The sequence below is a fragment of the Oncorhynchus tshawytscha genome, unplaced genomic scaffold (genome assembly GCF_018296145.1).
Source record: "Oncorhynchus tshawytscha isolate Ot180627B unplaced genomic scaffold, Otsh_v2.0 Un_contig_11576_pilon_pilon, whole genome shotgun sequence".
Lineage (NCBI taxonomy): Eukaryota > Metazoa > Chordata > Actinopteri > Salmoniformes > Salmonidae > Oncorhynchus > Oncorhynchus tshawytscha.
The window spans coordinates 205,001-217,500 of NW_024609616.1; the positions used below are offsets into that span (position 1 = coordinate 205,001).

At 42.9% G+C, this 12,500-nt stretch overlaps 1 pseudogene; it reads left to right on the forward strand.

Annotated features, from left to right (window-relative positions):
• The first annotated feature begins 8,343 nt into the window (after window positions 1–8,343).
• Window positions 8,344–12,500, forward strand: part of LOC121845283 — a 9,953-nt pseudogene continuing 5,796 nt past the window's right edge.

Genomic DNA, 12,500 nt, shown 5'->3' on the forward strand with positions numbered 1-12,500 from the left:
GTGGGTGATTGTCCTTAGTGTCTTTGGTCCTGTCTCTGTGTTAGTTTACGCAAGTATAGGCTGTTTCGGTTTTCGTTACGTTATTTGTTTTATAGTGTTTGTATTTAGATTCGTGTTACGTTTGTTGAATAAACATGGATCTCAATCTACACGCCGCATTTTGGTCCGACTCTCCTTCACCAAAAGAGAACCGTTACAGATCCATGTGGTCTATCCACTAGAAACTTATGGACAATATGGACACAGATAGAAAAACATGTATACTATATATGAATACATTTTCTTAAAGTTATTTGAATATAAATTACCAAAGTTACCATATATTACCAGTTATTTAGCCAAATGAATTACCAAGATTCCGGCAGCTTTGGCAAATTACTGGTAGGTTTACAACCCTAGTGAGTAACCATCTAACGTCAAGTTGTAAAATCCTGAACTTCCTCTTAAAGTCACACCAATGTCACAGTTATGGGACATTCAAATTGTCTTCTTCTTTCTCTCTCTCTCTCCCTCCCACTCCCTTTATCCTTCTCTCTCCCTCCCACTCTCGTTAAAGGGCTGGTAGACCCTGATTAGAATGCGGGGGAGTGAGCCACTGCTGAACATTTTTAATATATTGATTACCCCCTTAACAGAGAGAGCGAGAGGGAGAGAGAGTAAGAAAGAGAGAGAGAGAAAGAGAGAGGGAGACTGAGAGGAAATTAAACAATGAATTAAAATGGTCCAAACAGTGAGTAGAAGTAAGTAGCCCAATACTATTTGCAACACACACACACAACACACACTCACGTACACACGATGTGAGGATACTGCGCTGCTCTGTCCAGGCCTATATGAACTCCTCATATGAACATCACAAGTGTCGGGGCTCTGTGGTCACCATGGTAACAGGTTCAGGGGGGCAGTGCCATGGTGTGTGTGTTTGACTGTGTGTGTGTTTGTGTGTGTGTGTATATGTGTGCTATGACTGCGTGCACGAGTGTGTGTGCTACTGTGTGTGTATGTGTGTGGTGTATATGTGTGTGTGTGTCTGCATGCAATGTGTGTGTGGTTGTGTGTGTTTGTGCCGCTGCCCTGTCCAGCTGTGGTAAAGAGAAAGAGAGCGAGAGAGAGCGAGCAGGAGAGAGAGAGAGAGAGCGAGAGAGAGAGAGAGAGAGAGAGAGGAGGTTGGGACCACGGGATGGGATGCCAACAAGAGGGGTCCACAGAAAAACATACAAATGTGCTGACTGCTCAGTTTCCATGGGAACGGCCCCTCCCCCTTCTCCTCCCTCCTCATTGCACTTGCTAAAGCATGATGAGCCTTGCTCATACATCTCACCTTGTCTTAATAATGTCTGTCTATGTATTCCTGGGAGTGCTCACATATTGTTGTTTCTATTTTTCAGTTGTGTTTATGCAATCATCTGACATCACAGTTCTGTGTGTGTGGACCCTCCGACCCCTCACCCCTCTCCCTCCCCTCACCCTCCATCCATCTCCCTCCCTCCCTCCCCTCACACTCACTCTATCCCGCCAGCCTCCCTCCCCTCACACTCCCTCCCTCCCCTCACACTCCCTCCCTCCCTCACACTCCCTCCCTCCCTCCCACCCTCCCTCCCTCCCTCCCTCCCTCTCCTCACCCTCCCTGCCTCCCTCCCCTCACACTCCCTCCCTCCCTCCCCTCACACTCCCTCCCTCCCTCCCTCTCCTCACACTCCCTCCCTCCCACCTTCCCTCCCTCCCTCCCCCTGCACACTGAACTACTGGAAATACACCTTTTAGAGACATGATCAGAGATTCATCCAGGATAAACACTGTGAATGATAGGTTATGTCAATTACCCTTAAAAAGCACCCGTGACATCTCAATGCGTTTCCTCGGTCATTGAATCATGGCCTATGGGTCTGTGGTTTCTTCCACATCCTCCGCTAGAACCTGGGGTCACACTGCATCCCTATGGACATTCAGTGAAACTGCAACACAAAACTTGAAAATGACATTTCCAAAAGAAGATGTGTGTGCTTGCCAGTCTTGAAGTATTTCTGATTGTGAAATAGTAGAAGTAGTGGTAGTGACTGCAGTAGAACATGTTGTAGTGGTAATGGTAGTAATATGGTTGTTATAGGTGTCATGGCGTGGCCCTTTCTGGGTGTAGATCGTGGCTTCCCCCTCTCTCACTCTCTCCTACACCCAGGTTCTGTTATCTCAGGTCATAAATTCCTGGTGGAGACTCTCTCCCCCTTTTCATGCAGAGAGAGAGACCACAGAGTGAACGAAGGACTTTGCGTGGCCGAACTCCTAAATCCCCAAAATGGGAAAATGAAACTATATGTCCACTTGTGAGAATGTGGGAAGGGGCCGTGGACACTTAAGGGACAGTTATGTTGAGTGTGTTTCATTTGGTGACCTCATGAAGGACAGGAAACACACGTAACTATATCTCTGAATGTGCACATTTCTCAATTATGGTGTTTGCATCTAATTCTTGTATAAAATGAATGAGTAAAGATGAAACTATTCATGAAATTATGTAACATGATGTTAACCTTTAATTTTGAGAGAATTGTATTCCCTGTAAAGTTGAACTAGTCAGCGGCCACGCCCCCGTGAGCAAAGACATGATCTGGCGTCATGGAACCACCTTTTCTATTGCTACAAATAAAACCCCCTCCTGAGGAAATCCTCTTCAGACCACGCATACTTCAGTGTAAGCTGAGGTGGCAAAAGTGTGTGTACCAAGACTAAGCAAACCCACTGCAGGAGCTGTGATTGCAAATAGTTGAGTACCAAAACTAGAAAACTATGCAGCTTGGAGCATTGGCTACACGGTGTCATCCCGCCGAAGATGGTGCCTCTTCCTGTTCGGGCGGCGCTCGGCACTCGTTGTCGCCGGCCGACTAGCTTGTCACGCCCTGGTCTTAGTATTTTGTGTTTTCTATATTTATTTGGTCAGGCCAGGGTGTGACATGGGTTTATTTTGTGTTGTGTTTATGTATGGGGGTTTTTCGTAGGTTTTGGGATTGTGGCTTAGAGGGGTGTTCTAGCAAAGTCTATGGTTGCCTGAGGCGGTTCTCAATCAGAGGCAGGTGATTCTCGTTGTCTCTGATTGGGAACCATATTTAGGCAGCCATATTCTTTGAGTGTTTCGTGGGTGATTGTTCCTGTCTTTGTGTTAGTTGTCACCAGATAGGCTGTATAGGTTTTCACGTTCCGTTTGTTGTTTTTGTTTTGTCGTGTTTATTCGTCATTAAACATGTATCGTATTAACCACGCTGCATTTTGGTCCGACTCTCTTTCGACGGAAGAAAACCATAACAGAGCTGCCATCGACTCCTTTTTTATTTGTTTCTGTTAGTTTGGTCTGATTGGTTACACCTGTTTTGAGTTAAGTTTTGTTTGTGGGCTATTTAAGGGCACTAGGCCCGCTGGATATTGTACTTGTTCTCTGTTCATGGTGTTGGATTATTTTGTGGTTTCTATTTTTCCGGACAGTTTTAGTCCTGTTTGTTTGGACGGGTTGTTTCATGCGCCCTTGTGTTTGGCATGTCCGTTTTCACTGTCTTTGGAATAAAGATCCACGTTCGGAACTAACCTGCTCTCTGCGCCTGACTCCTCCACCCACTATCGCTAGAAGCCTTAACACACGGCTGGAAATGGTTCAACTCTGAGACTTTCAATCCCTACAGAATAAGAGCAAATTTTAGATACTAATTACTAGTCTGCAACTAGAAATTATGTAAACCTGGGATGTGAATACCGACAACCGCCGAGACATCTACTCTAAGAACATAACAACAGAGTGTCACGTTCGTCATAACGAGGAGACCAAGGCGCAGCGTGATAAGAATACATTCTTCTTTAATAAACAAAGAACACGAAACAAACTAACAAAACGAACCTGCCGCTAATTACAACAAGTGCTGATATGCAACTACATATAGACAATAACCCACAAAACCAAAATGGAAAATGGCAACAAAAACAGGATCCCCAATCAGAGACAACGATAAACAGCTGCCTCTGATTGGGAAACCAATTCAGGCCACCATAGACCTACATTTACCTAGACATACCAAGACCTCATAGATGTACAAAAACCCTAGACAAGACAAAAATACACATACCACCCTCGCCACACCCTGACCTAAACCAAAAACAATAAAGAAAACAAAGATAACTAAGGTCAGGGTGGGACACAGACACTATCAGGAGCTGCCGATAGAGCTACCACCATGAGTAACCAGAGAGACTCTCTGATGAGCTGACTCTCCCGCAGACGGACCGACGATTCCAATAGAGAAGACAACAACGACATATGGGCGTAAATATATTGATTGCAATTATTCCCGAATGAGCGAGCGTTCATGTGCAAAGGATTAGCATTTCAATGAATATAATTATCCACTGTGTGTAGTGATCCATTTAGTCTTTCCCGCTCTTTTTCAGTCAACACCCCTTTGTCCACCAAGCCGTCATATGGGTTTAGCCCACTAGGGAATCTTCCCTATCATTGTTAGTAACCAATATCTACTGTTTGTTTGTTTATGCATTTCTGTGATTAGTAAATAAATTATTAAGCCAATTGGCGTATGGGTGATTTATAGTAAAGGCTGGGTGCGTGCAGATAACAAACAATTTACGACGTTCAGATGAGACTGACGTGAGGTAAAGAATAATTCATTAATAGAAGACTAATTGATCAGATATTAAAATATCTGAAGGGTTATTTTCAGAAAATTATAACTTTGTAATCTGAAGATTTTCCGTGGTGCCCCGACTTCCTAGTTAATAGAAAAAAAGAAAAAAAGAAAAAAATGATCCAATGATGCTTAGGTGGATACAGTGAAGACTGGATGAGCAGCTCAGGTAGATAGTAGCCTGTGGACAAAGGAACATGTTGCAAGTTGCATTACAGGTTTATTAGCTCCACGCAAGAACATATTCTTGACCAGGTACTGTGTGGAGGTTGTTTTACCTAGTTCTACAGCTTCAGGCAAGAACACGTTCTAGGCCAGGTATGGAGATGGTCCGTTTACTGGATTTTAAATCAAATAAAACTTTGCTATAATTCAGTAAGAAAATGACTGTAATTTGACATTTGTTTGTATTACTGCACAGCAAGCACATTGATAACTAGAAAATGGCGGAAAGGTCTGTGCTTGCAAGTGGTCTTGAAGTATTTCTCGTTGTGGTAATGATGGCAGTAGTAGTGGTTTTAGTAGTTATGCAGTAACAGGGATGTCATAGGCTATGGGTCAGTTCAAGTCAGGTAGTAGTGGTTGTAGTAGTTATGCAGTAATAGGGATGTCATAGGCTATGGGTCAGTTCAAGTCAGGTAGTAGTGGTTGTAGTAGTTATGCAGTAATAGGGATGTCATAGGCTATGGGTCAGTTCAAGTCAGGTAGTAGTGGTTGTAGTAGTTATGCAGTAATAGGGATGTCATAGGCTATGGGTCAGTTCAAGTCAGGTAGTAGTGGTTGTAGTAGTTATGCAGTAATAGGGATGTCATAGGCGTTGGGTCAGTTCAAATGCCTCTGTCACATACACTACCGTTCAAAAATTTGGGGCCCCTTAGAAATATCCTTGTTTCTGAAAGAAAAGCACATTTTTTGTCCATTAAAATAACATCAAATCGATCAGAAATACAGTGTAGACATTGTTAATGTTGTAAATTACTATTTTAGCTGGAAACGGCTGATTTTTCATGGAATATCTACACTCCTATGTTCCAATGGCACGTTGTGTTGGCTAATCCAAGTGTATCGTTTTAAAAGGCTAAATTGATCATTAGAAAACCCTTTTGCAATTATGTTAGTGGAGCTGAAAACCTCTTCACTGTTGACATTAAAAATCAGCCGTTTCCAGCTACAATAGTCATTTACAACATTAACAATGTCTACACTGTATTTCTGATCAATCTGATGTTATTTTAATAGACAAAAAAATCTGCTTTTATTTCAAAATACAAGGACATTTCTAAGTGACCCCAAACTTATGAACGGTAGTGCATACTCCCTCCCAGCCTCTAGGTAATCAGGCTGCTAATTATCCCTGACACCTGTCACCATCGTCTCGCGCACCTGCGCCTCATGACACTCATCTGGACTCCAGCACCTCCTTGATCATCTTCCCTGTGTCTGTCCCTCCCCTTGGTTCTTTCCCCAGGTGTTACTGACTGTTTCCATGACGGTGCGTTGTTTGTGTTACGTGTTTATTGTTTCATTTATTTATTAAAACACTCACTCCCTGAACTTGCTTCCCGACTCTCAGCGCACTCGTTCCAGCCTCAATCAGAACAATCAGAAAGAAGTTGTCTCAAATTCAAAAAGCTGTGGAAGTAAAGTCCACACAGTATCAGCAATATCATTCATTCAAACAGATATGATATCGATATCGGTTTGAAAAATATAGAGTCTCCATATCTCCGCCCATCACCTACAAGTAGTATCTAAACATTGCAGAGGTGTTCAGTCCCAGGGTCCTTAGCTTAGTGATGACCTTTGAGGACACTATGTTGTGCAATGCTGAGCTGTAGTCAATGAACAGCATTCTCATGTAGGTGTTCCTTTTGTCCAAGCAATGCAAGCAATGTCCTCAGGCCATGTTACTGGTACTACTGGTATTATTAGGTTGGTGGATGGTGACAATTTGACAGATGCACACTTTCAGAAAGCATATAATAGGCACAGACAGATCTTTAAAGGTCCTTCTATCCCTCCTCTTTTCTCCTCCTCCTCCAACCTGAAGTGTAGACAGATCTTTAAAGGTCCTTCTATCCCTCCTCTTTTCTCCTCCTCCTCCAACCTGAAGTGTAGACAGACCTGTAAACATCCTTCTGTCCCTCCTCTTTTCTCCTCCTCCTCCAATCTGAAGAGTAGAAAGACCTGTAAACGTCCTTCTATCCCTCCTCTTTTCTCCTCCTCCTCCTCCAACCTGAAGTGTAGACAGACCTGTAAACATCCTTCTGTCCCTCCTCTTTTCTCCTCCTCCTCCAACCTGAAGTGTAGACAGACCTGTAAACGTCCTTCTGTCCCTCCTCTTTTCTCCTCCTCCTCCTCCAACCTGAAGTGTAGACAGACCTGTAAATGTCCTTCTATCCCTCCTTTTCTCTCCTCCTCCTCCTTCAACCTGAAGTGTAGACAGACCTGTAAATGTCCTTCTGTCCCTCCTCTTTTCTCCTCCTCCTCCAACCTGAAGTGTAGACAGACCTGTAAATGTCCTTCTATCCCTCCTCTTTTCTCCTCCTCCTCCTTCAACCTGAAGTGTAGACAGACCTGTAAATGTCCTTCTATCCCTCCTCTTTCCTCTCTCCTCCTCCAACCTGAAGTGTAGACAGACCTGTAAAGGTCCTTCTATCCCTCCTCTTTTCTCCTCCTCCTCCAACCTGAAGTGTAGACAGACCTGTAAACGTCCTTCAGTCCCTCCTCTTTTCTCCTCCTCCTCCTCCTTCAACCTGAAGTGTAGACAGACCTGTAAATGTCCTTCTGTCCCTCCTTTTTTCTCCTCCTCCTCCAACCTGAAGTGTAGACAGACCTGTAAACGTCCTTCTGTCCCTCCTCTTTTCTCCTCCTCCTTCCAACCTGAAGTGTAGACAGACCTGTAAATGTCCTTCTATCCCTCCTCTTTTCTCCTCCTCCTCCTCTTCAACCTGAAGTGTAGACAGACCTGTAAATGTCCTTCTGTCCCTCCTCTTTTCTCCTCCTCCTCCAACCTGAAGTGTAGACAGACCTGTAAATGTCCTTCTATCCCTCCTCTTTTCTCCTCCTCCTCCAACCTGAAGTGTAGACAGACCTGTAAATGTCCTTCTATCCCTCCTCTTTTCTCCTCCTCCTCCAACCTGAAGTGTAGACAGACCTGTAAACGTCCTTCTATCCCTCCTCTTTTCTCCTCCTCCTCCAACCTGAAGTGTAGACAGACCTGTAAATGTCCTTCTATCCCTCCTCTTTTCTCCTCCTCCTCCTCCTTCAACCTGAAGTGTAGACAGACCTGTAAACGTCCTTCTATCCCTCCTCTTTTCTCCTCCTCCTCCAACCTGAAGTGTAGACAGACCTGTAAATGTCCTTCTGTCCCTCCTCTTTTCTCCTCCTCCTCCAACCTGAAGTGTAGACAGACCTGTAAACGTCCTTCTATCCCTCCTCTTTTCTCCTCCTTCTATCCCTCCTCTTTTCTCCTCCTCCTCCAACCTAAAGAGTAGAAAGACCTGGATATAACAGATTCTGCTGCTCTCATTCCTCACCAAACTCTAGCCAACTGTCATCATGTTTCACTCTCCAGACCACACAAGCATTTCGCTACACTCGCATTAACATCTGCTAACCATGTGTATGTGAGAAATAAAATTTGATTTGATTTGATTTGACCTCTCTGCCATCAGTGGAAGGGCTGGACCTGTTGAGTCCCTACCTGTTCACACACAGAGGGTACAACTTTACCGTGGGAGAGACCGACCCCCAGTACATCGACTCCCTCCAGAGCTTTGAGATTCAAGAAATGGACATTTTCCTCATCTCCTATCCCAAATCAGGTGAGTTTGTGTTTGTGTTTGGTGTGGTAAAAATGATGATAAAAACAATAGAGAGATTCACCAGCCTAAGCTTTTGCCACATATTTTCATTACAGACCGGTTACCTGTACAGTAATAAATGAAACACCTCCCAAATTAAAATGTAATCTATTACGGAGGTTCTTATCTTGTAAAATGACAGGGGATCTTGTTCATTTGAATTCCATGTTTGTTTAATTACTTAAAGGTGGAACAAAATTGCATCATTCAAGTCACAAGTGTGTTCCAAAGTTGATGGGTTTATTGATACCCTCGTCGCTCTTTGGAAGTCACCCTAAGAGTTTCCTCTCAGCATGTGATACTGTTGGTAAGAGCAAGGGGTTGGTTTGAGATTCACCGATCGCTTAGTGAAAGTCCTCGTACCCTTTTCAGAGGTGTCACATTTTCCTCAATTAAATTCAAATCCAACAATGGATTAACTGGGATTTCCTCCCACTGATCTACTCAATCTGCACCACACTTTCTAAGTAAAATAAACAATTATAGAATTTTACAAAAATGAGATGGTGGTTATTGTTTTTAATGTTGTTTTACCCTGACTGCACCACTAATGTCCCATTTGGGACAATAAAGATGTGTGTATAATAAACACAACTTTATTTTCCATGAAAGGACATTTGTCTTGGAAGTTAAAGGGCTGCAGCTTCCACGTCAATTATCACATCATACTATATAAACCCCTCAATACAGGGCGTAGTGCAATAACTTTCCTCTGTGTGTGTGTATGTGTGTGTATGTATGTGTGTGTGTGTATATGTATGTGTATATATGTATGTATGTATATGTGTGTGTATATGTATGTATGTATATGTGTGTTTATATGTATGTATGTATATGTGTGTGTATATGTATGTATGTATATGTGTGTGTATATGTATGTATGTATATGTGTGTGTATATGTATGTATGTATATGTGTGTGTATATGTATGTATGTATATGTGTGTGTATATGTATGTATGTATATGTGTGTGTATATGTATGTATGTATGTATATGTGTGTATATGTATGTATGTATGTATGTATGTATGTATGTATGTATGTATATGTATGTATGTATGTATGTATGTATGTATGTATGTATGTATGTGTGTGTATGTATGTATGTATGTATGTATGTATGTATGTATGTATATGTATGTATGTATGTATGTATATGTGTGTGTATATGTATGTATGTATATGTGTGTGTATATGTATGTATGTATATGTGTGTGTATATGTATGTATGTATGTATGTGTGTATGTATGTATGTATATGTATGTATGTATGTATGTATGTATGTATGTATGTATGTATGTATGTATGTATGTATGTATGTATGTATGTATGTATGTATATGTGTGTGTATATGTATGTATGTATGTATATGTGTGTGTATATGTATGTATGTATATGTGTGTGTATATGTATGTATGTATATGTGTGTGTATATGTGTGTATGTGTGTGTGTGTGTAGGTACAATATGGACCCAGCAGATCCTGGTCCAGGTGGTGGAGGCGGCCTACCCTGAGAGTAGTGGCACCGACCAGAGCTCCACCAACCTGGAGAAGATGCCCTGGCTCGAGTACCCAGACACCCGCCCCGAGCGCCCGCGCCCCGCACCTAGCTCTTCATCTCCCACCTGCCTCCAAACCTGCTGCCCGCCAGCCTGAACACCAAGAGACCCAAGGTACAACCACCAAGCCTAGAATGACCAGAAAACGGGTAAAGCCCGCCCACCATAGGGGGGTTGGGATAAAGGAAAAAAGAGGACTTCCCAGTGTATCTGTGACAAATTACAATAAAGTAATCTTCTTCTTCCTCTTCTTCCTTTGTGGTGTTCAGATTGTGTACGTGATGAGAAACCCGAAGGACAACATGGTGTCCTACTACCACTTCTGTCACGTGTGGAGCAAGCTGGAGACACCCAGCAGCTTCCAGGATTTCTTCGACCAGTACCTGACAGGGAAAAGTAAGTTATTGTGACGTGTTTTCCTTATAGGTCATTACGACAAAGGTTGTAATTATATTGTTAGCTTCTTATTAACAAACAGTAATAACCTTTCGCCTCCCTACTTGGGATATTATAATGTAACAGTGACATGTTTGAACAAACAGAAAGGTTCTAAACTCCTCCTTGTCTCTCTCAGTAACTTTCCACACACAGTCCCTTGTTCGCCCTCCACTGACACTACAACGTACAGTTATTATACATGTCATCAATATGGTCTTATACAGTGACAGGAATAAGTCCATTTCAAATTGGCACCCAACAGTCCCCACTTGTTTGAATCGTGACTCCATACTGTTCAACATGAAATAAACTGTGAAATTGCCTAGTGTGTATATTGTGCTTAGTCTTCACCCAAGGCTTAAATCCCTCTTACCGTCGTTATAACCACACCAATCACCCTCGTAATTCCCCCCCATCTTTCATTGTTCCTCCTACATACAACCGATAATTACATTTCTGTTGGAGATTTTCCCGTTCTCTTCCTCTTTCGGGTTCCTAAGAGAGTGATAGTAGAAAAGAAAACTAGGAAAGAGAGAGAACACAAAATATTGAAATGATTATTAAATAGTTCAACTCGAAGTTTAACAACATGACGATTCCCAATCTCCCTTATCCTGACTTTCCGCTGGGATCCTCCTCATGCTTGTGTCCAGCCTTCCCCCCTCAGGCTGCATGTTTACTGGTGTTCCCACTCCATGTCATCTGTAGTTACCAATGGATTCTTACAAATGATTCATTCGTTTCAGAAACCACTTGCAGGGTGAGTCGTGCACCCCCCCTATTGTGCTCCCCCCACAGTTGAGGGCCAGTGCTCTGTCTCTCCTTACAGCCTTTCCGCATCATAATCACAACTATTGATAAATGATCCAACCCACATTTAGAATGACAGTCCCTAGTGCTTCAGTTAGTCTATCACTCGAATTTAACACCATCACCTTAGCACTAACCGACACTTGGCAGAATGTACATTTACAGAAAGAGAGAAATATATAGAGTATGTACTACTAATGTTAACGTAAAGTATATTCATCTTCTATTTCTAGCATGAACTTTTCTCAGTACAGCCCCGGTTTGTCCCTGACTTATACTTTCATGAGTGGCATGTTAATGCCAGATCGGTATCTCAATGCTAAGCATTTCCCAGTACGCAGACCCCTACAATTAACCTTGAATTAACCTTTTTTGCCAACGTTTACTGACACCGGCCATATTCAACGTGCTGAGCGTTTGTAAATTCATCCGTTATTCTGCGCTCTGGCACACTCAGACGATACATTTTTATTTATTATTATGATTATTCAAACCCAAAATCGGTTCTATCCCAGCTCCCATAAAGAATGAGCCCGGTATGATTACTGGCTGGACCTATTGTAAATGGAATGGGTTTAAGTTGCATAACTTTTGATTCTGTCCCTGTTACTCCACACTGAACTAAATGCACATTTTTTTGTCTTAGATTTTGTCAACTTGAGCAACAGCACAGAGGCCAAATACCCCTATGCCTTAAACTCCGGTAGCTTTCAGGAGTGCTTGCTGTTGCTCACTAGTCAGTGAAGAAAACATCTGCACAGTAGCACTTACTGTACCCCGGAATGAGTCGTCCAGAGGGCTCGGCCACCATCTGTATGCACTGTAATTGGGAATGGAGGTTGCGCGCTTCCCCGCCAGTCCGTTTTTAACGATGCCAGGTAGGCTACTTCGGTTTCATAGCAGAGCTGTGCTTATTTAATATGAGAAGCTGAGAGATAAATACAAGAACACTTATTTCACGCCAAGCATCAACCACAGTCTGAGGAGCATGCTCTCCCTGCACAACACGTGGTGTTCCGACCAAACTCTGCATGCAATGGGCTCTTCAACACTGTTCCTGCAGCTACCCAGTGCTTCATTTGGGAAACCAAGTTGACAACCCGTCTGGGAGCTCCAGAAAGGAATAAAGCAGAGAGAGGAGAACATG